We start from the raw sequence: 22,926 nt of genomic DNA, 5'->3' as shown, positions 1-22,926 counted from the left end.
ACAAACTCAGACACATACACATCCAAACTAGTCTAGGCACATGCATACCTACCAAGCACATACATTATACACCCCAAAAGTTAGACAAAAGTCAACTGTCCATACCCGCACCCTCAGTACACATACACAGATCACTAATTCATAAATCATACACACAATGACATATATATATACACAGACACTCACCAGTTCACACACATACAACCCACCTACACATAGGTGAGTTCCTAACTTGGATGGCATGGTATGTATGTGTGTGCTTGGGGTACATGGGGGAAGGTTAAGGTGAGAGGAAGAGAGTTAAAGTGTAAGGAGTGAAAGTTGCCAGGACCAGGATTAGAACCAGTAGACTAGAGAGAAGCTGGCTGAGTAACTGAGGCTTGGGGTTACTTGAGGTAGACTGGGGCAGACAGCTGAGATATTGGAGGGTGGGGGGACAGATAAGTGGTGGCAAGGAGAAGACAGCCAGGAAAGACAGAGAGGCAGAAACCTGGGAGTTTGGGGTGGAAACAGGCTGGCAGCTTAGAGACTGGTGGTGGTGGGGGGGCAGATAAATGGTGGCAAGGAGGAAACAGTCAGGAAATAGACAAAAACCCAACTTGGGGTTTCAAAATAGCAGGTTTATTAAACAGACAACACACTACACTGCCCCATGATTTTATTGATTCTCACATACACACTCACAGCAGGAGCAGCAGGAGAAAGAGACTCAATGGAAGCATTGGAGTCCAGGTGGGGAAGAGAAACAGAGTCCAAGTCCTTGGTTGAAGATGGGATGGGGATGATAGCTACCTATCCAGGATGGAAAGGGGTCCAGTAGGTGTTGTTCAGAGGGGGGTCGCTGGCAGAGCCTCTGGGTGGATAGGTATTCTGGCATGGTGCCAGTCCAGATGGAGAGGGCATCCGAAGGAGTCAGTCTTCACTACCTCTTTTATGGGGCAGACTACCTCTGATCTCCTATAGGGGGGCCAGTCCAGGCAAAGTCAGTCCTGTTCCAGAGGGCTCCAGGTGTTCTTACTGAGCATATGCAGCCTTGATCAGTGGTGGGTTGACTCATCTTTTGTTTCTTCAATGCTGGGGGTGACTCCAAGGGCTGGATCACTGGTCCAGGTATTGGTGTTGATGATTCAGTCATTCAGAGGGAGCTATTTTTAGACCTACTGTCATTGTCTCTCAAGCACCCTCTTTCATCCCCATTCATTCAGGAACCAAGTTACATAGGAGGGTTGGTGTGAATCATGGGTTACACAACCAGGTCTGAGGACAGGATGGAGACTTGACAAACAAAATGGAAACTTGACATGACTTATGCTAACTTACATATGTAGGCCTAAATCATATAGTACCAGTAAAACAGTAATATAGAACAGTAAAAATCAATATAAACATAATAATTATACAATATAAAGAAGGAGAAAAAACAAAACAAATGGAACGTGCTACCAAAATAAAATGCTGAAGCTTATCCTATGTCTTAGTTTGCTTATACTTATCTATAGGGAATAGAGAGGGAAAGAAAAAGTCAGAAATGGCTGGGGAAGGGGAGGAATGCATTTTAAAAGAAAAAGAAAAGAAAAACTGGGGGGGTTGCTACAAGTGTATACATCCACCAGATAAAAAATCCCATCAAAATCACTCAAAAATCTATGAGTTCCCAGCATATGGCACAAACGTGGTCTCCCCATAAAGACTGTTTTCATGCAATGTGTACAAGGCTCATTGCATAGGTTACATAGAATGAATCCTCTAGAATCTAACTATTTAAGTATTGGGAAATCAGAAAGTCCATTCTCTCTCCCCAAAAATCCAACATTTGTTTCTTCATGAATTGGAATGAAAAATATCAGAATATATTTATATTGATCAGTGGAACAGACATTAAAAATTACATTTAGAAATGGATTTTTATTGTTTTTATTTTGAAGAATTAAAAAGAAAAAAGAAATTGAAATGTTCTGATTCATTAAAACAACCTGTTGAGAGACTTTTGAGGGTAATTATAGGCATGCTTATGTATGTAATATATGCACTTTAAAAACTGAATGTTGGTCCTGAAGAAATTAATAGATCAATAAATAATCTTCATTTTAAAAATAGGGATATCCCTGGAATTAGAAATCTCTTGCTGCAGCAAGTGCTCAAAATGAAGTGTGTATATATTCACTCTAGCACAACCTAGATAAACAAAGCAGCATATTCTCAAAGTGATCAAACATTGCATCTGTAAAAATTTCATTTTCATTCTAACTTTTCTTGCTTGAGAACACTGTGTGTTATACAACTTAGGTCAACATTTCAGTCAGCCATGTTTAAGCAAACATCTTTGTTCACAGACAATCCCTCAACATATCAAAACAAAAATAGTTCATTTTCAAATGTACCAAGTTGGAGAGGTGACGAAGGGTAACATTTCAGCTAAATAACAGAATAGAATAAATTGCAAGTGTCTACAGACAACCACCTGCTGCATTCCTAAAATATTACCTATATCCAGTGTTAGTGCAGTTAGATACAGACTCTTTCTGCACTATGTGATGCTATTGCAGAATATGTATCTTCCGTAAAGCGCTTAAAACCTATACTATGAAATAATACATGGTTAATGAAGGTTACGTTTTTAACATCACTGACCCAGTCTTTGGTGCAGTACATCTTTGTAAGGAAGAAGTTTTAATACAAGTACAATTCTTCTTTTTTAGATCATTAGAATCTCATACCAGCCATAATCAATGACATGTAAGGAGGGCTACCTAGCTGAATCAGGCACTCAGCATCAATCATTATTCCATCTAAAATTGAACATGCAATATTAATCACTAGTAGAAACCATGCACATTTTTTTAGCATGAATCAAAATGTTTTTTTTTAACCAAATGTCATGTCAAGGCCCTGACATAATAAAGAAGTGCGTCTTGTTCAGCTCTTACTGTTTCCACATAATAAAGTTGTGTAGACTTGTGATGTGTAGTCAAAATATTGATGTTTCAGAAATTGATGCAATTGATGTGTGAAATGGCATATAAAAATAGCATAATTCAAGACATACTACTATATATGTATTAGACAGACTCTAAAGAGGAGGCTAGGATAGGAAGATATAACAGCTAGTGATACTTTCTCAAACTGAGTTTAGACACAACTCTATCCACTAATGGCCTGAAAATAATATGTCATCCACACTGGATTATGTAGCTTTTTAAAATATGTCTTTTTTGTGATATCAGTAATCAACAGAAAAGAAAGGTTAACAGTGTTGCTAGTTAAGCTTTTATCATTTCACGTCAAAGTGAATGGCAAATCAAGATGAGTGGGACAATTTGATCCTTTTACCATTCGTTGTAGTTGTTTGTGTATCACTGCATTGATCTGTGTGCAATTCACATTTGGGAGATTTTCCTTGCAAACATCAGGGCTAACAACTTTATTTTTTGTAATGGAGCTAACTTGCCAATCTACCCGCTGCTGCTAGAAGTGGTGTAAAGGGATTATTAATCAAATTATAGTGCTAAGTTAAGCAGGCTATGCACTGATACCAATTTTGCAAAATTGTTCGTGATTTGTGAAACTAAAAGGATAGACTGAATTTGAATTCCTATTTTACTTGTGCCGCAGCATGACAGTGAAAAAATTGAGTTTTGGAATGTGTTAAAATAAACAAACACCCCTTAAACAAGCAAGAAAACCTTTTTCTTATTAGCTTTATTGTATGCGGCCCCAAAAAGGGAAAATACTAAACAGAATACTACTGGATAGTCAATGTATTCTGTGTGTACAAAGTTCATTACAGCAAAAAACAATTAAAAATAAGATAAAATAGAAGGAGAATAGGTTCATTTGGCCATTCCTTCTGCAAGGACTTATGAATACATCTTAAATATCTTGTTTCTCATGTAGTTCTGGAAGAAGGATGATGTTTATATACATCTCAAATTTCCCAGTGGACCTTCTCCAAATTGAATTCTATAAGATACCATGCTTTACTACAGTCCGCTTCATGGATTTCCTAGATCCCCTGTTTGGGAATTAACAGAAGCCAGACTTTTCTATCAGCCTTTTAAGGCTTCCATCCTAGCCTATTTATGTGATTCTTGCCTCAAGCCTTGGAGTCAGAGGTAGTTATCAACCACAGCCTGCTTGCAAAAATACTTTCTTTGCTTCATAGACGCAGACCAAGTGTAGACATTATACTGTTTCAAATTTAGGTGGTGAGAAACACACATACAGTTTACCTGTAACAAAACAGAAGTTGATGGCATATAGACTGGTTTCAAAATGTTGTATCCTGGTCTAAGATAGACCTGGATCAATGCAATATCAGACTTACTTGATCTAGGTTATTTTGGTCCATCAAACATCAGTGCCATGTCCGCTTATGAATCAAGGTAGGTTGCTATCCGCTGGTATCACAGGGGACATTGCAGGCTGCATAGCTCCCACTTACAGAGAGTCCCAACTTGAGTGCCTAGCTAGCCCCAACCCAAGATCTCTGTCTATCAGTCACAGGTAGGACAGAGGCTGGGGAGGGAAGTGGTGGGGATGAGCTGCCGGGGGAGGTGGTGCCAGCAGCACACCCCACATTCCCATCTTTTTCTTCTCCTGCTGCACCTTCCCTTACCATCAGTCAGGCATATGCCGCCCCTCACTGCCCTGTCCTCTGTCAGGAGGCTGGCAGCTGCAGGCAGCCAGCAGAGGGAAGCATGTTTGCCCTGCTCAGTGGCATGGGGGTCCCTGGGCTTTGTTCAGGGTAAGGGTACAGGGGTCCAACCCAAGATGGACAGAGGCAGGAGGGACTGGGGGAGCAAACTGCTGGGGGGAGGCAGTGCCAACAGCATACCGTGCATACCAACCAGCAGGGCACAGAGTGCCTCAGGACTTGTCCCAAGCCTCAAGACCCCGCACTGCAGATTCGTCCACTTTCATTAGGTAAATAAATAAAATTTGGAGTCCCCTGAGAGATCTCCGCTTCCCATTTTTTATGAAGATGTTGTGATGCTGAGACCATGCCAAATTCATCCCAGGAGTGGAATCTCACTGTTAATCCATGCATCCATTTATATAACCTTTATTCGTCCACTGTCTGCCTTCAGTAATTTCCAGCATGCTGGGAAACATGCACAAGTACCCCAGCCCTCTGGCCTTGGCCAGTGCAGGCTTCTGCCTCCCTCCGCCAATTGAAGAGTGAACGTGAGTTTCATTGGGTAATGGTCCACGCAGTTTAGAGAAACCTGCATAGATTGGATCAGTTCTGCCTTGGGCTTTTGACTATGGGTGGCCAACCTGCAGCACAGAGAGATGCCACAGCTGGCAAAGGCAGCCTCTGTGTCTGGCACAAAGGTGACTGGGGAGGAGATAGGCATCACAATGTAAGACAGGGCAGGGAGCAGAAAACAGAGCATCAGAAAAGAGAAGAAGCCCAGGGCAGGAAGTAGAAACCTGGGTGCATCTACATGTGTCATTAAGGTGATAAACTCTTCTTGGTTGAATTTGTTGAGTTGGTATTGCCAAATATTAATTGTAATGTTGACAGGATTATCCAGCAAGTGCTGCAGGGTAATTCTTAAAAAGTATTTGTCTTGATGTACCACAAGCATTGTTGGCTATGTGATAAAATCCTTTGCAGTTCACACCAGAGAAAGCTTCTCCCAGAAGCAGTGTTTACTTCTGTATCTGGGACTGCAGCATTTCTAGCCAGGGTGGAGCAGCCCTGGGCTGGCAGGGGGCTTTGGGGTCAATCTCAGGTTCTGGATGGTGGCACTGGCTTACAGAGGGGCCGGCTGGGGCATGAGGGTGCTAAAGTATAGGGCTAGGTGACAGGCAGCCTCTGCACTTTAGCACACTCATACCTCAGCTAGCCTCTGTCACTGTTTACACATGTGTTTCAGAAGAGTAAATTACTCTGCCATAGGATAGTACTGTCCCCAACAGTACTATAATATGGCAGAGTTTCTTAGTTTGCTGTGCCCTAATACTGGCACAGGTGTAGACTGTGACACTTTACTGCAGAGCTAATTAGTCAGCTTCACAGTAAAGTGCACATGACAACTGACTCTGAGTACGTCAACATGAGATGCTGACTGTGCATTAGCCTGATACTACTGCTCAGTAGCATTGTGTGGCAAAAAATAATGCTGAGATGCTACTGCACAGTAACCTCACTTAAAAAGTATTTGCTGACACTATTGCACAATAAGATTTCCATGCATTTATTTAGTACTTGCTTATACACTAGTACTTCCCCACTGTGTAGCTGACTAGGCAGTTGGGGCAGGTATGGGGCTAAATTGTGGCATGCCTATCAAAAAAATTTGGCCCCACTGGACTAGATTATGCTGCTCTGTCCATAAATGTACTACTTGATCCAAACTTTACCAAAATCAAGAAACAGAAGACTCAGAATGTGAGAAGATCATCCTTCAAATAGCCTACATACCTTGGTAGGGTGGATTACAGCATTTCAAGTGCTCTGTGGTACCTGCACATGTACATGCTGTCATCCCACAGTAAGTTGAGGGATCAGCTGCAATGATTTAGTTTCCACTCAGCACAGGGGAAAATGGGTAAGTAGGTTGTTACTATGGAACAGCTACAGGTAGCCAAGTCCTGCTCTGACGGTTGTTCATATATCCATACATGACAAGGGGATGTGCTTTAGGCCCAGTTTTAATTCTCAAAGCTTAATGTATGGGGAGGAGGAGCATAAATTGGAAACATAGTATTACTGAAAACAGAGCAGCAAGTGACAGCAGCAGTAGCTGCAAACCAAGTCATGTTGATTGAATGTGAGATCTTCTTTGGTCTCAAGAAACAGTAATAATTTTGCTTTAATACCCTAGCAGGTCTTTCAAAAGCAAAAAAATAAAAGGAAATGACTTATTCCGTTCCTATAGTGTCAGCATGTGTGGACAAAATACTTACAGTGGAATTAATGCAGCCTCTAAATTTTGGCATACAAATTTTCTGTGTTTTATAAATAAATAACCTTCTCATACAAAGATTCTGTTGGTCACACTTTATTAAAGGGCGCATTTATGAAACAGCTTCCAAGCTATTAACAAATATTTTACTAAATGGCTTATCAAATCAATCTTATAGAGTGCAACAGGTCACAGTACACTTATAAATCTGGTTTATAACCATCTACAACACTTTCTAGTGACAAGCTCATATCCAAGTAGAGCAAATTCAGCTCAAGCCTATAACATTATAATCTCTATTAATCATTTATCAATCCTTAGAAATGACTATACAGTTTATGGCTACAGACCCAGTCATATTATGTGCCCTATACTGGAAAAAAACTGTAATTGTGGTTTCTATTCAGCACAGGAGTCAGCTGCCGACAGCAGGGTCAGTGGACAGGTTAGCCCTTCTTCCACCCAGAGGCTATGCCTAGGCAACCCCTGCTGGTGAATGTAGGATAGGAGGGGGTTACCTGCACTGGCAGGGAGAGAGTGCTGAGCAGGGAGGGGAGAAATCTACCTGCTTCAGAGACTCCAAAAAGTCACTGGCAGCCATTGCCATGTTGTGGTCTGCTGAGTGGGAGTAGGAACGGGATACGGGTGGAATCGCCACACCCCCATTTTCAAGTTCCCGGGATTTTGCCCAACAAGGCAAAAGAGCAGAACTAGAACAGGAGAATAGCCTTGCTGCCCTGGTGTTAGGTTGATTTATGCTAGCTAAAGAATTGGTCCAGAATCTCTCTTTTTCTTATAAACATCTATATTTCCTACATTGTAGTTCAAATGTCAAGGAGTTACATCATAGGCGAATGGTGCCTCCTGAGTCAGGGGCATGCTGCTGACTTCTGGGCATGCTGCTGGCACTTTCGTGTTGGCACGATCAGGCGTGGGGGAAACCCCACCTCTCCCCTCCAGTTGGTGTGATCAGTTGTTGGGGGACTGCAGGAATCGCTTCTCCTGGTGCCCTCACTCCCCAGCTGGCACTCTCGGGGGGGCAGCAGTGCTCTCGCCTTCCCCCCCTGCTCGTCACCTAAGCATGGGATGCTGCTGTCAGGGGATGCACCAGTGCTCTCAGCCCCCCTGCACCCCCTACGCATTGTCACTAAGTTACATACCTTGTTTTTGTCACATACTGTTTCTACTCCCCACCTTTGAATTAGCAACATTTCAGTTTTCTTGTCAGGACAAATTGTGCTTTTCCCATTAAACTCTAAGTAAGGGACAGTGCATGTTGAGCTATGTGAGGCGCATGAGAGCCTCACAATTCCCTTCCTTATTCTCACTTTGCACAAGACACAGAAAATAAATTTTACCAGACACCTACATGATCCAGATTTCTTCTCTCAAGTTAGCTGCTTGGCAGAAAGCCAAGCTGACAGCCACTCTATTCTTATCCATCTATTCCCTGCTCCATCTTATCCATCTATTCACTACCTCAGGTGCAAGGAGCAGAAGACGTAGAAAGGCTAGGGTCCTCTTTCTGCCATTATTGATAATGTGGGTAAGCAGCAATGAAGACCAAGGAATACCTTGAATTATCTTAGATAATTAGATGGGTCATACTCTGTCTGATCCTACACAAATATAAATTCACAGTGCTGCAAACATGGTACATTAAGACTACAAGTGGGCCTTAGGTCCAATCTAGTCTTCCTTATAGTTGAATTGTAAAACTTTGACTTGGATCACAAAGGTAAAGGGCAACTATGAACTTTATTTGAAAATCCTACAGTAAGATTCCTTCCAAATCTGAAAATGCTCAGCCCTTGAATTTTGATTCAGGTCTATCCCTGATCACATCTTAATTATATCGTCCCAACTAAAATATATATTGTTAATTTAGCAGATGAAAAAGTGCACATCTTTAGCTCCTAAGCTGGGGGTGAGGGGGGGAGAAAACCACAGAATTGTTAGCCTCTCAACTGGGGGCTTTGCCAGAATGAAATCTGTCAGCTCTACAATTAGAACAAAGTGAAAGTAATATATGGTTAAGTGACTTACTTTTTGACTGTAGAAAATGTAAACTCGTCCCCAAACATCTCCTCACCAACAGTGACATCATCATTTCCATAGTAACTAATGGATATCCAAAAGGAACTTTGAACATGGCCTCATTGTCACAGTAACCATGGAAACCCCATATTACAACTAAAAACTCATGCTACAAATGTATATAAAGCTAAGAAAACATCACAAATAAACTATAAAACTGTTAAAAATTTGTAACAACTGTCATCCCAAATGGGAGTTTTTGTTGACATTAATTGGGTAGACTTAAATCACTCTCATGTTTCCAAGTACAATGTAACTGCAGTTAACTCATGTAGCTAAAATGAAGTGAACTCATCAGCACATTTTCTAAATATACAGTGAATATTCACACCTGGCTGCTAAAGTTAGGTACTTAAATCCATATGTAGAGACAGGATCTCTGGTTTTTTCAGAGGTATTGCACATCTGCAGCTTTCTGTGAACTCATGGAAAAAAGACAGATGCAATTAGGCCCTTTGGTCATAAATACAGAATAACAGATATAAGTCTTTTAAAGCTGCATGTGCAATGGTTAAAGCCACTTCTGAAATTGCCCTTTTGTCTTTGGCTAGGTCTGCTGGGTTACTCATGATACTCAGGCAAGGTACTTAAATCTTGCTACTGTGGAACAGTCAATGAAACAAATGGCCTGAATTCAGTATTCATCTGAAGGGCACTTTAAGAAGTGAACATGAGAAATTAAAGCAAAAGTATATTCCTCCAATATTTTCTGTGCATAGAAGGTCTTACTTGCCATGTCTACACATGCATTTAAATGTGGAGTAGACTAATTACCTGTAGAGCTGTGGCCTAATACCATCTACATGTGCAATGGTATTAGGCCACAGTAGACTAATTAGTGACACAGTAATATAGTACAGTCAGGGACAGTACTATTTTACACCAAGGTAATTTACTGCAACTAAAAACACATGTAGATGCTGAGCACAGGCATAAATTGCACCCGGTCAGCCTAGTCAGCCAGGGTCCAGACTCCTGCCTGCCCCAAGTTGCACAGCTCCTCACTTGTAGCACTCTTATACCCTGGCCACCCCATGCACCAACTGAAGTTGCCACCCAGAGCTGACTCCAATTTCCCTGCCACCCTGGGCCTGCTCCATCTCCGGTTCAAACTACTGCTATCCTGGGCACACGTGTAGATGCTGTGTCTGGCAGTAGTTTACTCTGGGTCAAACTGCTATGGAGTTGTAGACACATCCACTATGTCATAACTCAAAATAGAAAGGTTGCTACATATAGTAAACCCTACTTAATAGAGGCAGCACACTATGTTTTGAGTATCTAAGTGTATTTGAGAGTAATTTTTCATTAAGATACAGCTTATGCAATTTTCACGAGTCTATATTCTAATCCAGGAACATAAAGCACTACCATCTTTATCTGATTTCAGCTAGCTCTATTTTATATTATGCTCCTTTTGTGCAAATATTTTTGTTATTATTATTAAAACAAAGTGCCAATATTTAGTGCCATGTTGAAGTTCAAAAATTAGCATCCTAGGCATTGTCAAATGACACTTGGGTGACCTGTGTATAAAGAGTTGGTTATCTTTGTTCAATCCAAACTTAAGTTTTTAAAAGTTTCTTCACAATTGCCATGTAATTTAACTTGCATATATGTGAAAATGACATTTAAAATAAATTTTCCAGGGGTGCATAACTTACTTTATTGAGACTTACATGCCAAATCCACTTTCCAAATGAGAACTACCACTAGGTGAAATAAATTGGAAAATGAACTACACAAATTAAGAAATCACCATGCTGTGAGGATACAATTTGTGGTGAAGAAGAATAATTTGACTCCATGCTTTGCTTTTCAAATCCCTTTGTAATTTTGAAGCTCATGAAATAGAAGAAAATTAGTGTTTTAGTAAAAAAAATAATGATGGTCATCTGGTATTTCCTTGGTGTACTACTTGTGGTTCGCAGCCCATGTTTCATATACTTCTGCGATACTGTTTCCTTTAAGTTCTCACTTAGATTCTGTAACACTGGCATTAGTGTGGTACCCATGGTCCAATAGGGGTGGATGGAGCCTTACTCTATTACCTTTAGGAAACCCATAACACTATTCAAAGTGATAAAGACATCATAATCCAAGTAAAAAATGAAAGAAGAAGTCTCTCTTCCTACTGAACGCTATTCACTACTACCTAGTGGAAATTGACTTGTTTGGGGTCATGGGGAGCAGGTAAGCCTGTGCTAGAAAGAAATCGCAGAGAACAGACTTTGGCATTTTGGAGGGACGTGAAGAACCTGTTTGAATTAACCAAAGAATTCTAAATATATTGGTGAAAATCAACTGGGCAATCTCACCCTGAATTTTTTTTTCTATCTTAACTAAGGATCTGCTCCAGTGTCTAATGAAAGTAGCATTCTCTTTCTCTTCACTTCCATGGCCTGCAGGTTAAGTATTAAAGCCAAGATTTTCAAAGATATTTAGATGTCTTACCCCAATTCAATTAGGCCTATATACCAAGCAGCTACTGAGAAGTGGGACCTCCATCCTTTCATAATTACTTATAACTTCCTTATTTTGAGATTTCCACTCAGTTGATGTTTTTTCCACTGGTTAGTTACAGCACCTAGGGATTATGAGCGGTAATCTAAGGTTTGGAAGGTGTTAAAAATACAAGGCAATCTATAGCAAAGAGAGTTTGTTCTCCTTCTGCCCTCATTTTTGGTAGTCAAGTATTCTGTCAATGGTTTCATATGCACATACACAATTTAGGCTTATTGTAATTCTCAAGACATGTTTTTCTCTTTTATGGACTACAAAAGTGAGTTGTGAAAACCATTTGCTTTTAATAAGGGTCATGTATTTAATGAGTTTGAAAAACAATGATTTTCAGAATGAATCTTATTCTTTTGCAAATGAAAAAGAATTCAAAATTTTCTTCAAGTTCGTTCAGAAGTAGACTGCTGAGTCTAGTTGTAGTTCTAATGGTCTGGACTATGAACACCACTGTGAACATTTAAAAATATTTAAGATGTTTAATTTTCTTGAGTCCTTAAATAGATGATGACTAATGTTCACGGACAGATCCTCAGCTGGTGTAGATTGCAATAAATTGGTGAGAATGTCAATGTGATGTTTAACACCTGCTGGGATTTGGCCCTAAAACTTCATCATGTCAGAAATAACTATCACTGTGCTGTCAGTGTTAAAAAAAATGCTTTTCTGTTCCCTAAATTTATTATAACTTCCCCACGGTCAAAAACCTTTGTCTTTGTTATTTCATCCTCGTTTCTGAAAATGGGGAAAATATAATGGAAGTGTTGGGCTTTTTTGTTGTTTTTTTTTAAATTTCATCACACAGTCATTAACAATGGCACTAATTGGTCTGTAAGGAAGGAAGCTTCCATTGTTAGGCCTTATTCTGTATCTATTCCTATAAATTCAAGTCCTTGGGTTGCCACTCAACTTTCTTAAATCAATCTTAAATGTAATTTATAAAGAATTTGAAGGCGGGGGGAAGGGGAACAAAAGATATTTCAGATAATGGCACATTTCTCCACTAAAACAGTTATATAAGTTGCTTTGCTTTAAAATATCTATGGCTGGCAATGAAGCCCCGCACTCTCTTCCTGTTTAATAGCTTTCTATACATTTTTTTAAAGAAAAGCAAAACCAAACCAAAGCAAACTAAACTACAGTTTATATTGTTGAATAAAGTTCTCAGAATCATGTAATGATTTGGGACACCCAGACTGATGTACTTGGAGAGAAGTGATTTTCAGAAAGCAATGAATTCCATAGCTTGAAACAAAAATAAAAAAATCAAGCTCACTAAGGTGGCAGACCCAATCAGCAAAAAAAGTGATTCACCCCCTCAAAAAAGATTCCTAGTCCCTTTAGAATAACCTTAGTCCAGAGCACTATCTAGTCAGAAAATAAAAATGAATGAATAAATGAAGAACATTTGGGATACTTTTTTTTTAGAAAAAATTTATAACTTCCATATTATGGACCGGTATCTAGAGTTACCGCAGCAGGTAGAAGCAGATGTGCCAAACCAGAAATTTAAATGGCAACACAACAGTAGGCAGAGTGCAGATGTAGACTCTGGACTTGTCTCTGTAGGAGTCTTGCTAATGGAAGTTGCCTGAGAAGCATAGTGAATCAGTGCTTTTCTTGGGTCCTGTGACCACACCTGCAGGCTGACAGAGTAGAGAATTGTGACAGCTTGCGTAATTGGTCTCCTGCTCAAGGCATACTTTCTGTCACAGCCAAGTAGAGAAACTTTTCCTCTGTGTCTTACAGAGTGAGTTGACACAATCTTCTCAAGCTATGCCTCTAATTAGATCTCCTGACTTGCCGTCTTCCTCCTCGTGTCAGATATGCCCTCCACTTCAGACCCTACTTGCATAAATCTCCAATCCCCATTGTCTATCCAAACCAGAGGCAGTACAGCTAAGCATAATTTTTCCCCTCCTCCATGTTTTTCTGATCTATTGAAACTGAAGTCACAGGGATATGCAACATATATGCATATGATATAGGATATATGTTGGATATATACATACATATATATACATACATACATATATGTATATACATACATACATATATGTGTGTGTGTGTGTGTGTGTGTGTGTGTATGTATGTATATGTGTATATATATTCACACACACAACCCTGTGGTTTACTCAGATTTGTATTGCTTTTACAAGGCTTGTTTTGTTTTGGATGTCTTGCATTGTAAGGGAGGTAGAAGGTAGAGGATCTCTGTAGTTTATTATTAGTGTACTTAGGATTAAGCTAACATTGTGCTGACTTGCAGCCATTCAACCCTACTGAAATCAGCACAGCATCTAACCCGCTATCATTAAGCTGTTCTTTAAGCTGCATTCTTGACATTGCCCACTGACAGTGGAAATATGAAACAGCAGCAAATCGCCAAAGGTATTATGCCTGTTCGTGTGTATCTAATAAAGGCATTAAAGATAAAAAATACATTAGGCCTCATACCATCTTGGAATTCTTAAGAGCCCTGCTTGCTCTGCCTGAAAGTAGATTGTTGTTAAATCTCTCTCCAAAACAAAAAACGCCCCAAAAATGCAGTACTGTTATCATTAAGCAGCAAAGGCATCAATGGCTCCAGAATGTGTACCTACAGGATTATTTGGCTGAAGTCAGGCTTCATTGCCAATAGGTAAACAAACAAGCCTTAGTTTTAGTGATCACTCACTTGTCTCTCATGAGTGGTTGAGAAGCGTGAAAAGCAAACATCATTTAGATTGATTCTTAGTCTATCTAGCATCATCTTCTTGGTTTAACTGTTTTATTGTCTGAATCTTGTACTTTTCCATGTGCTTTTAATTTAGAGATGATGTTTCATTGATAGTCCTATCTTTCCTGAGCATCTATTAAGGTCATATCACAACTGTCATTGCAAATGCTTTCATCTGTTTTAAATGAATATTTTCAGTAAGATGTTCTCTTATTTCATTTTTGTCTGATTTAAACCAAACAGCTGAGTTCCAATTTGCAAGGAGCATTTCCCACAATCTCCAAATATCATAACAAAAAAATAATAAAAATTCTCACACGGTTTGATGTTTTTATATGGGTGATGCTCAAAAAGGATCCATATGTGTTGATAAAGTTTTTGAAGAGGAAAAAAATCTGTTTTCCCTAGAAGAATAAGAACAACTAAAGGTGGTGTACTTGTAAGCTTTGGCTGCAAAAACAAACAAAGAAACAACGCCCCACGTGGCTTTAGCGTTTCAGCACCAACTATAACTTTGCACCATACTTCTGTGATCAAAGATGTTAGCTAACATGAATCATTGACAAATGATGAGAAAAAGATACACAACACAAACGAGCGATTCTTCCTAGGAGTTTAAATGTCAACAATAAAATGCACCTATCTCTATGCTGATTTTTTTAAGAGTACAAAAGCTAATGCTTTTGTATGTATAGGGAAGTGCCAAAGGCAGGCTACAGCCCAGCATTCTGAAGTTTTGATGTAAAATCGAGCCACTTGGACTAACACTTAAGAACTTGGCTGCTTAAAATTAGGCATCAAAATCCACTCACATAGAAGGGGTCAAGATGTTGAAAATTCACAGCTCTCATTAATGTGAGTATGCAACCTAATTGATGCCCAAGGTTAGATTTACAGATTACCTTTCAAAAACTTGGCTCTAAAGCCATAGATGAACTTCTAAATAAAACCAATTGGTTTAAGCTCTTATTTAGTCAATGAGCTTGATTCAGGCAACCACTTGAACACATTCCTAAATTAAACATCCCTCAGTTTCACTGATTTTAATATGGCAATTGTATTTTTTAAATTTTGATGAATAGGAGTATAGAACTAGGGAGGCTATCTACGTCATAGAGTTCAGTCCACTGCTGTTGTAGGTAACCATGTTAAATCATCCCTTTCATAAATTGATCTCATTCCATCTTATCACTCCCCCAAGCTAAATTTTTTATGGCTCATTTATATATCCGGTTGCCCTCATAGGTTTAAATACTTCCTTGATTTTGAACACATTGAAGGTATAAGCAGCCATCATAGTCAGTGAGTTTTGCAGACATACAATGTTTTCTCTATTCTAAAATACAGAACTGGGAGCAGATCCAAAAAAAAAAGTGCCTAGGCACTTAAAATGAGATGCAGGCAGAATTTGGCATTTCTATTCAAAACTATGATCCAAAAAAAAATTAAAAATAAAATAAACCCCACAGGTTCTTAAAATCTGTAGGCACCTCAGTTTTTAATTTTGAAGTGTTTCAGGTATGTAGCAGCATACCCTGAGCATGCTGGATGATCAAAAACCTGAATGAAAGATGGACTAGTTACAGGCCATCAGTATGAAGTGTGGCCTCAGAACACAAAAAAACCCCACACGGGGGGTGCAGGGAAATGTTGGGCAAGCATGCAAGGTATTGAATGTGTACCTGAACAGACTCAGACCACTATGGGAAGACAGGCAGATTGATTAGATAAATAACAGGGGGACAGGAACTGGAATACATTAGTGGAGCACCTAGAAAGGAACCTGTCAGGGAAAACAGCAGTCTCCAGATACTGTGGGGAAAGAAGCAATACAGGTAAAGAAAGAAGAAAAATATGGCAGGGTCAAACCTTTACCAGCCTCAGACCTGCTTCTAGATTTTGGAGCTCTTTTATGGGGTCTGTTTGGAGAAGCACAAATGGATCAGCACCACTCTAGGTCCCAGGTTCTTTCAGAAAGTCATATCTAGCAAACAAGCAAGAGCTTCCAGGATATGAAACCCCTTCCTGAGGACCATCTTTTCTCAAACTGCAGATTACATTGTTTCTCAATGTTCCAGCCAGTAAAAGTCCTAAGGCACTCCTGAAATAGTCCAGGACAGACAAACATGCATTGTACTACTATCATGCCTCTAGATATGCTTCCTGTTTTGGCTGCACTCACAGACACACACAAGTATGCATCAGAAAGCCAAAACAGGAAGCATATCTAGATGCATGATTGTAGTATACAATTGCTATTCCATTCAGGCATCTTAGCTTGGGGTCATTCCACAATCAGCAGGCACCATTAGGCCATGTCGAGGGCTGCAAGGGGCAGTCTGTCCCCAACACGGCCCCATAGGACAAAGGAGCTTCACCCGGCCCTGCAGGGGGAAGGGAGCATGCCTCAGGCCTAAGGTGGAAGGGGACATGTCCCAGCCCCAACATGGACCCGTTGGGAGGAAGGAAGCATGGCTCAGCCCAAACCTGGCACCTCAGGGAAGGGGTTGTAGCCTGACTCCAATCTAGAAGTGGGGGGAAAGAGGGCATGGACCAGTCCCGAAGGGGCAGGAAGTTCACCTGGGGCTTGCAGTTTGGGAATTTGGTAGTGGGACAGGATGGCCATATTAATGATCACTGCTTCCACACCACCAAATTTTGAGACCCAGTGTGCTAAATGAGATGGCTCTGTGGACAAATTTGGCCTGTGGGCTAGAGGTTGAGCACCCCTGGGTTAACCCAGTCTCAGTGAAGTTAGCACACACACTCAGGTGAACTCACTTAGACTAAGCATGCCATTCATTTTTTAAGCTTTTTGCATGCCTGTACCAATTGGCAGTTAGGCTGACCTAATATTGGATAGGTTGATCAAAATGTAAAATCTGTATGTACCTTTGAGAAGATGCTTGAATTACTTGTATCAAAGGGTCCTTTGATTTCCCTTCAAGCTAGGCTCCATGCCAAAGGAGATCTGGGTTCTGCTATATTCCCAGGGAGCTGTTTGCTTGAGGAGGCTACCTGGGGGTCATAGAGAGAGCTTTTAGAAAAAGCAGAGGTGGTAGAATAATCTCTTCCCTTTCTGATTGTTGCCCTTTTTTTGCCCTTGAATTGTCAGCTTCTCAGTACCGGAAAGGGTAAAATGGAGATAAGCTGATTTTCTGCCACTGTGCTAGATATATCTTGGGGTAGCAAATGTCACATTCTAGGGATCTAGTACCATATCCTGAGAAATACCCAAAGCCAGAACTAATGAAAATAAATGAAGTTGGAGTCACTCTAGGGACTAAGGGCCAATTGAAGTTGAGCATTCCTGATCTATTCTAAAATGAGTTTTAGGGTGAGTTCTGGAAGAACAGCCCATGGCAGAGGTTTAGCTACTGTATACACAGATCCTGTGGGAAAGGGAAAGGGAATGTGGGTATCGTGCTGTGTATAAACACCCAGCTTTCCTTTCCAAGTACCTACCAAGGCCTTCTTCTCTACTGTCACCCTCCTCCCCCTCTCCAAGCACAATAATATCCTTCCCCTAATCTCCTCTGCTGTCCACTTCCTTAAGTATTCAGAGCCCATGAGCCTGGAGTGCTGGCTGGATCCACTCCAAAGTAGTGCTATATTCAGTCAGTGAAGGGGTCTTTTTGAATTCTTGTTCTACATTTCCATAGCATGTATGTCCATTGACTTTTATCAGGACCAGCTCCTTGGAGTTGCTCTTGGCTAAGTTTCTGTATCTCTGTTCATCAAGTCTATTATATGAAAGACTTCTTTCACCTCCTGGTTAGCCTAGGAAACTTCCTACTCAGTGTGCTGGTTACCCTGGATCCCACCCTGAGTGTTGCAGCCCTTGTGTTTCATATACATGTCTAAGAAGCCAGAGTAAAAAATGTTGGCCAAAAATAGTTTAAGATCAGGACCTCTCTTTATATTGTCCCAGATAAATATATATTTAATATTAATTGTTTGCTTCATTTAAGAAGGTTATATACATTTTGAACATTTTAATTTTAATATTAATACTCAATTTTTTTTAATTATGGAAAAAACAGGTACATGGGAAGAGCAAGGATTTGATATCTGTCCCTGAAACTTTCTGAATTATATATTTACTGAATCTTGCAAATCTTAGGTAGCAGTCACTTCTGAAAGTATCTGATTGCTACGTCAAAATTAACCTACACTTTTTTCTAGAGATGCTAATAAAATATAGTATTTTAATTTAACATAATTTCTATTTTAGACAGAATTTTGTAATCAACTAACATTTACAGCCATGAACAGTAAGACTGAAATATGAAATGTCAGATTACAAGAAGATGTATACAATATTATTGACTGAAGTCCTCTCAATTCTATGTTCTGTATTTCCCTTTTGTTTTTCTCAGCCGTTATTGTACTGAAGATTTTCATATCTGTTAATATATTTTCATTCATAGGTGAAAACAAAGGCAGAATCATTTGACTTTTAGAAAGTCCTTAGTCACTGATGGATTTTATGGTTTGTTTAACTCTTTACTGGTTTACTGAAATATTGTGGCCAATATTAACCTTCTAGCCAACAAGTGTCAAGAAAGTAAATGTATTTACTATTAAACTACAATCATTGCTCACTAAGGACTTGATCTTAATCCATGGGAAGTCTCACATTGCTGTGAGGTATGTGAAATCAGGCACTAGAACAGAACAAAAATAATTAAAAACAAATAATTTATCAGCCACCTGAATTCTTCCTTTGAGTATTTTGGTCCGTCTTGTCATCTCTGGCCTTGATTCTATTAATACTTAAGCACATACATAATTTGACTCAAGTTAGCATCCACAAATTGCTCTGCATTGCTGCTTACAATAATAAAGTTATGTTTTGATGTTAAGCATTTGCAGAATCACTGGCTTAGAATATGAAGTCCTCAGAGGCTTGCTCCATTTTACAATCTTAGGAAAAAGAATGATGAATAGAGCTTGAACATTAGATTTCCTCCCATCAAGGAGTTAAGTTCTTAAATTGTCTCCGTGGATGCAGACCTTTGCTGCCCACCCAGGGTCCAGCTGACTTGGTGGCATACAGAAAACTTTTACAACTAAGTAAAAAATTAGGAAAGACGTGGAAATTGTGATTTTTTGCTACCTATGTCATTCTACTTTTGCATCACAAAAACAATATTTTACATACACCCATCAGATAGGTTTATTCTTGAGTACAAGTTGTCATTTATACATTGTTGCTTTCAGTCCCTTTTCTGTGTTTATTTTAAATTCAGCATAACTTTCTTCTTTCGGCTTTAGCTGGTCAAACTCATAAAAGCAAGATTTTTTTTAATGTTGCCACGGGGCTATGTAAATAAAGCAATTGCTTAGAGTTTAACTTGAAGCCTGAATGCTTAATGTGGGAACACGTCTTTGTAGCTAAATTGTCCTTAGGGATGCCACACTGCACTTAGTTGGAAATAGAATTATCACAGAAAAAGTAAGCTTACAATTAAAAAAAAATCTTCAGAATTTTTTCCTGTACTTTGAGGATAAGAAACAACTACACTGCATGCCTTTTACATGATTCTTTTTGTCCTTTAAATGAGGCTTTAAAAAAAGGGGAAAAAAATCTGTGGTCAGCTTTTAGCTTTGGAAATAATTATAAACCATTTCTCCATCAGAGTAGATGGAGATGTGTGTACAATATAATGGTAGATGTCTGTACAATATAATTTACCTTGAAAGGAGCTGCCTACTAATGAATTCAAAAAATAATATAATATTGTTCAAACATGCAGTTATGCATTGTTTCTCTCCAAAAAGGTATCAAAAGAAAGAAGAAGGAACCATGCATTCTTATAGTGTAACAATCACAGCACACCAAAGTTTCTGAATAAATAAGCTCATTTTGTCCTCTTATAAAGGGTAAAACTATTCTGTGAATTCTAAGTTACAATTACTGTTTTATGCCTGAGGCACCATGTAAATGATTTTAATAAAACAAAAACTAGGCAAGATACTTAGAGCTAGAGTTTTCAAGGTACAGTATTTAGCTACCTAACTTCCCTTTGTTACAATGAGAATTAGGCTCCTAAATACCTTTACAGCTAGGGACAGAAATTATACATAAAGTAGTATAAGTGATCAGAAACTGGGTGAAAACTGTATCAGAACAGAAGTTCAGTGCACATAGACTGGCTTCAAAATGACCAAACACAGTTTAAGGTAGACCTGGATGAATGTAGTATCAAATGTAATCAGTTTAGATTAGATGGGATCTAACTTCTGTTCCAGATCCCATAGTGAATTACCTTAGTTACCTATCCTCCAGCATCCCAGGATGCCTTGTGGGTCCCGTCTTCCCTCCCCTGCCCCCCCCAACCCTAGTCTGCTCTAGCTGAGCGGGGATGGCCCCACTCCCATACTACCACAAAGCTGAGGCAGCAAAGCCTCTGCTTCCCAGCAATGTGTCCTGCCTGTGTCTGCCAGCTCTGTGGGGCAATGGACTGGGACAGGGGGCATCAGGCAGGGGGCATCAGAGTCTCCTGCACCAGCCCTGGCCCCCAAGGAGGTTTCTCCCACACTGCCCAGGGCCCCCCTGAGCTGGAGTCTGCCCAGACAGGTTGCCTGTGCCCCAGTCTGGCTGCAACACCCCATCTCCCTCCAGTCTCTGCCTCTGACTTGAAGGGGGTGGGATGAAGGAGCCTGATGTCCTTGTGCCAAGCTGGCATCTCCCCCCTTTCCTGCTGGCACAGATTGGGCCCACTTCCCACCCTCACCCTTCCTGGCACCCCAGATCTCCAATCACTTTCCCCCTGCCCCCTGGTTACCTGTGGCTGTTCCAGGGAGCAGGCAGGGAAGGGATAAACTACCTGCCTGGCCCCTGCTGCTGCTGCTGCTGCTGGTACAGCTGCTGCTGCTATCTTGGCCAGAAGAGCAGACCCCAGCAGTTGAATCCTTCCCTTCTTGCTCCTTGGAACAGACAGTTTGGAGAAACAAAAGTAATCAGGAGGCAGGGGGAAAGTGAACAGGGATCTTGGGTGTTGGGGAAGGTGTGGGGAGTGGGCCCAATTTGGGCCAGAAAGGGAGGGGAGAAACCCCATCTCAGCACCAGGATGGCGGGCTCCTTCCTCTCTCCCCCTGTGGGTTAGAGAATGGCAGGGGGTGGGACTAAGCAGCTCAGCCATGCAAGGGGAGGGGGAATCCACCTCCACATGGGTCTCCCAGCACCTGGCCATACACTGGCTCAGGGAGAGCTTGGGCTGGGCTGGGCTGGGTGGAAACCTTGCAAGGCATGGGGTTCTTTCCATGTGGGCAGACCCTGGCTGGGTACTAGGATGGGGACTCTCCCCCCCACCATGGGGGAATAGCAGGGGCCTTCTGGCTTGGCCAGCCAAAGATTGAATGCTAGTTATGTTAGTTATCAATTCAATCTACGCAACCTAGAGAAATCTGCGAAGATTGAATCAATTCTGGCTTGGGCTTTTTGACTGCCTTTACTTAGCCTATATATCTTAAGCTCTTGCATCACTTTAAATATGTGAGCAGGCCTATTAAGGCCATGGTTCAAGTTACACAAGGTTCAGGAAATGGTTCTTTTTAGCAAAATGAAGTTCTGAAGCATAAAATTTTGAAGTAGTTGCTGCACTTGGAGTAAATGGTTGGCTACTGGTGATGACAAGCTCAAATCATTATGGTTGTGAGAGTACTTGACAGTTCTCTCTTGCTTTCTGACAAATGGGACAGACAGTATTCCATAAGAAACTGGAATACACCCAGTTTAAGCTCTTGTCTTCACAAGGCATCACTGTGGATAGGGAACATTTCCCACTGGGACAATAAATGATGAAAGACATAACAATTGAATTACTTTAAAGCATATTTAGGCATGATGAATCACTCAGACTTTTGGAAAGCTTTTGATAGTATAGCATGCTGGAAAGTTACTTCACCTGAAAAGATGGAGGGAGAAGCCACAAATGTTTTCAGTATTCCTACATATATGCCCCTGAGGTAATTTGCACCAAGTTTGAACACTAACCAGAACTTTATTTTTGCCATTGGCTGTATGAGTTCATAACTTCAATCAATCTATGTTTTTCAGTCTGTTTCATTCATCACTACAAGCAACAACTATCCCCAGAGAGTAGGAAACATGTTGAGATGTTGAAATTAGTTCTTGGTGATGATAGATGATGGAGGAAAATGACAGCTTGATTGCCATAATAATGATATTGCAAGGGTTCCTCCCACCCTTGTTTTTAACCATTGCAATTTAAATTCTGCTGTTGTCCTTGTTTTTGCATGAATTCTATTTCCCCTCTCCAACACATAACAATATTAAGAAAGAAAAAAAAAAAAGCCTTCTTGATACTAAATGGTATCTTGTGGATGTATATATAACCCCCACAATTTCCTTTATACCTCATGTGCATATTTTACCACACGAGTGTTGTTATTCTTCAGCTATTTATTTTTACTTTTAAAATATTCACCTATTTTACACTAATTGGTCTCCCAACCAGAAATAGGATAACATAAAAATATGATGTTTTTGGATTATCTGCCAAGTATTTAAAAGAGCTTTGGTGGGAAAATATAAATGCATACATAGTTTTAGAATTATTTCTCTCTGTTGAGTGCCATGCTTATAATTGTTATATATGAATGTAACAATGGTGAATGGCTTTTATTTATAGACAATACCTTTCATCCAAA

This window comes from Crocodylus porosus, unplaced genomic scaffold (genome assembly GCF_001723895.1).
Source record: "Crocodylus porosus isolate Cpor-Errol unplaced genomic scaffold, CroPor_comp1, whole genome shotgun sequence".
NCBI lineage: Eukaryota > Metazoa > Chordata > Crocodylia > Crocodylidae > Crocodylus > Crocodylus porosus.
This window is presented reverse-complemented; position numbering follows the sequence as displayed.